This window comes from Thamnophis sirtalis, unplaced genomic scaffold (genome assembly GCF_051295495.1).
Source record: "Thamnophis sirtalis isolate CommonGarterSnake01/CBP01778 unplaced genomic scaffold, rThaSir2_p1.2 scaffold_5, whole genome shotgun sequence".
Classification (NCBI taxonomy): domain Eukaryota; kingdom Metazoa; phylum Chordata; class Lepidosauria; order Squamata; family Natricidae; genus Thamnophis; species Thamnophis sirtalis.
Window position 1 is genome coordinate 2000872 of NW_028261385.1, and position 3187 is coordinate 2004058.

Genomic DNA, 3187 nt, shown 5'->3' on the forward strand with positions numbered 1-3187 from the left:
TCTTTTCTTTCATCCATCCATCCATCCATCCATCCATCCCATCATCCATTTCTCCTTCCCATTATCCCACCACCCATTCTGGTGTGGCCTGCCAGCTGCCAGTGGAGTTGGTGGCAGACTCGGAGGAGGGGGAGGTTGGGGAGGAACTTGGGCCGGCCCTGGAGCCTGGGGAAGGCCAGGGCTTCCTTCGGAGTCAGAGATAAGTGGGGACGAGGAACAGCTGGGGCCTGTTCCAGAGGCGCGCAGGCGCAGAGCTATCAGGAGAGGAGAACCCCTGAGGAACAGGGGCTGACTCGGGAGGAAAGGCACACAGGGATGCTGAGTGACCCCTCCCTGGCTGGGGAACGAATAGAAGCAAAAAGGGAGTGGTGCTCATAGGAGGCAACTGTTTGGATTTCTTTTGGAAGATTTGTTCGTTGTGATTCGTGTCTCAGACTGTTTGAGAATTGAATTTACAGCTCCTGGCCTGGCACTTATCCAAAGAGCTGATAAGGTCGGTACTTCAGTTAACGCTTGGAAGGATGATTGCCTCGACTTTTCTGTGTGTGAATGCCATGAATTCACAGTAGCTAAATAAAGAGGGTTTTTTCGGGACAAGGAGTCTCTTTCTTGATTCTGCTAAGGTTGGGTCAGAACACATTCATCCTTCCATCCATCCTATTATCCCTCCATCCCTCCATCCACGGGAGACATGATCGCAGTAATGCAGTGTCTGAGGGGCCGCCCCAAAGAAGAGGGGGGTCAAATTATTCTCCAAAGCACCAGAGGGCAGGACAAGAAACAATAGATGGAAACTAATCAAAGAGCGAAGTAACCTGGAATTAAGGAGGAACTTCCTAACAATGAGAACAATTAACTGGTGGAATCGAAGTTGCCTCCAGAAGCTGTGAGTGTTTCGTCACTGGAGGATTTTAAGAAGAATCTAGACAATCACTTATCTGAAATAGTAGAGGTTCTCCTGCTTTGAGTAGGGGGGGTTGGACTAGAAGACCTCCAAGGTCCCTTCCAGCTCTAATCTGATTCATTAATCACAGGTCAAAAGAAAAAGGTGAGCGGGCCGTAATATTTACCAATCTAATCTCTTTAGGGCACAAATACGAACAAGGTCAGATTCAAAGCACAGTCCTTTTGCAATCCCCAAAATTCTGGTGGAGGAGGGGGGGAAAAAACCCGACAAAGCGTTTGGCTAGAAACACAAAGGTAGGAGACCGTAATCGCGTTAAGCAGTGCAAAGGATCTTTTAAAACAGAACAAAAATTAACTGTTATCCGTGTGAACGAACCACAGGCGAAAAATCAAATACGGATGAGTTAATCTCTAGGTAGCAGCTTATCAAAGGCTTCTCAAATTAAGGATGTCTTTTTTTTCTGTCTTAAAGGGAAACTTCTTTGGCCTAGATTCATCGCTAATAAGACCAGTTTACTTGGGAGTGTGTGTGTGGGGGGGGGGGGTCAGAGTTTGCTACTGTTTTACTTGTCCCATGAAGTTCTCCCAGGCTGGTTTGCAACTCAGAAAAGACCAGCTCAGCAGAAGACAACTTCAATCTCCTGCATCTCGTTCCCAAAATCTCTTTTGTCAGCCATAGAAAGTGCCTGACGCACTTTCTATTCTTCTGCTATGCATTTTCTATGGTGGGGAAATGGGAGGGGGGGGGATTGTACGGAGTTTGATGCTATGTAGCCATAACAACATTCTTTCTAGAAAGCCAAGGTCATCCTTTGTCTCTGCACCTCTGCACCTGACTGGAACTGGATGGGTGGAAGGTGCCAGCATGGCAGCGGGAGATGGGACCATGGGATGGACTTGTGGATGTGGGGGGCAAGATCTTGAACTTTCAACTGGGTGGGGAAAACCGGGAAGCTTTCAGATTCAGGTTTTCCCAGATGTGCCAACGTGGCTCTCTTAATAAATTGGAACTTTGAGCAATACCATGGACTCTGATTTACTTTTGGGTGCTATTTGGAACCCTGATAATCTTATTTTTCTCTTGCATCTTCACCCTTCTCCAAAAGGACCACAAATAGAAACTCTGCTTTCCAAAACTCAGGATGACTTTATCCACAGACAACAGGTGGACCTGCTAAACCAGGATGGGATATGTAGTATCCACGTACATAAATACCCTTATCAGGAGAAGTGAGAGGTCCGAATTTGCGCTCAGGAGGGGAGAGTTGATGAGTCAGGGGCCAAATCCTAAACCCGGCCTGGAGCAGGAGTCTCTGGAGGGGAAGAGGAAAATCTGGCTTTGACAGGGGCTACGGCTCTGCCACGTTGGTTTTTTGCGTCTATATATATTTAAATATTTCCCACGTTAGGTTGCAAAGCTTGGCACGGCGGTCTGAATTTAGCAAAGCAGAATAATCATCGTTAGTTTTGGCTATTATTATTATTTTTCTTCTCCTTTACTACGGATGGCCGGTAGTTTTTACAAATGCTGCAAAAGCAGTTTATTTACAAGCAACGGCGATGAACAAACATGGTGCCAGGGACCTCTGTCAAGGCTCACCGGGGTCGGAGAACGGGGCAGGAATTGGGCCAAGGGGTCTCTTGTGGAATCCCATCCCGTCCCTCTCCTGGCTCCAGACCAAACGGGGGCGACCCTCCGCGGCCAACTCGCCACGCCCAACTCACCGCCGGACAATTTGAACAGTTCGATTTGATTATTTAAAATAAAACAAATACAAAATATTTTAGGTTTTTGTCGGTCACGTCATATCTGGTCCCTTCTTTTTGGCATCCTTCCTTTAAGGATTTTTATTCTTTAATATTAGTGCAACTCTAGTCCTGACGTGTCCTGCAGCCGAATCGGAGGAGGAGGAGGTGTGGGAATCAGAGTCAGCATCAAGGAAACCTGAGCGCTCCGAGGGGGAAGAGGGAATGGGGCTGGCAGAGAGAGAGAGAGACAGAGGGGGAGCCTGGCTGTCCATCAGCCCTCAGATGGAAATCAACAGCCTCCAGGTCTGGAGGTGGCTGATGGGGAAGAGGAGGAACAGCTGGGTCCAGTGCTTGATGCACAGATGCCCAGAAGGCAGAGGAGAGGAGAACAGTGGAAATCTATGGGCCGGTCCTCGGGACGAAAGAGCCATTGCTGCTGGAGAAGCCCCACCCGAGCTCTGGGCAGGGGGGCGGAGATGAACAGTTGTGGCAGACAAATATTCATCTCCCTGACGGATGGAGTTGCTAGCGT

At 48.5% G+C, this 3187-nt stretch overlaps 1 pseudogene; it reads left to right on the top strand.

Annotated features, from left to right (window-relative positions):
* Positions 1-2140, top strand: part of LOC148045246 (uncharacterized) — a 3897-nt pseudogene extending 1757 nt beyond the window's left edge.
* Positions 2141-3187: the final 1047 nt, after the last annotated feature.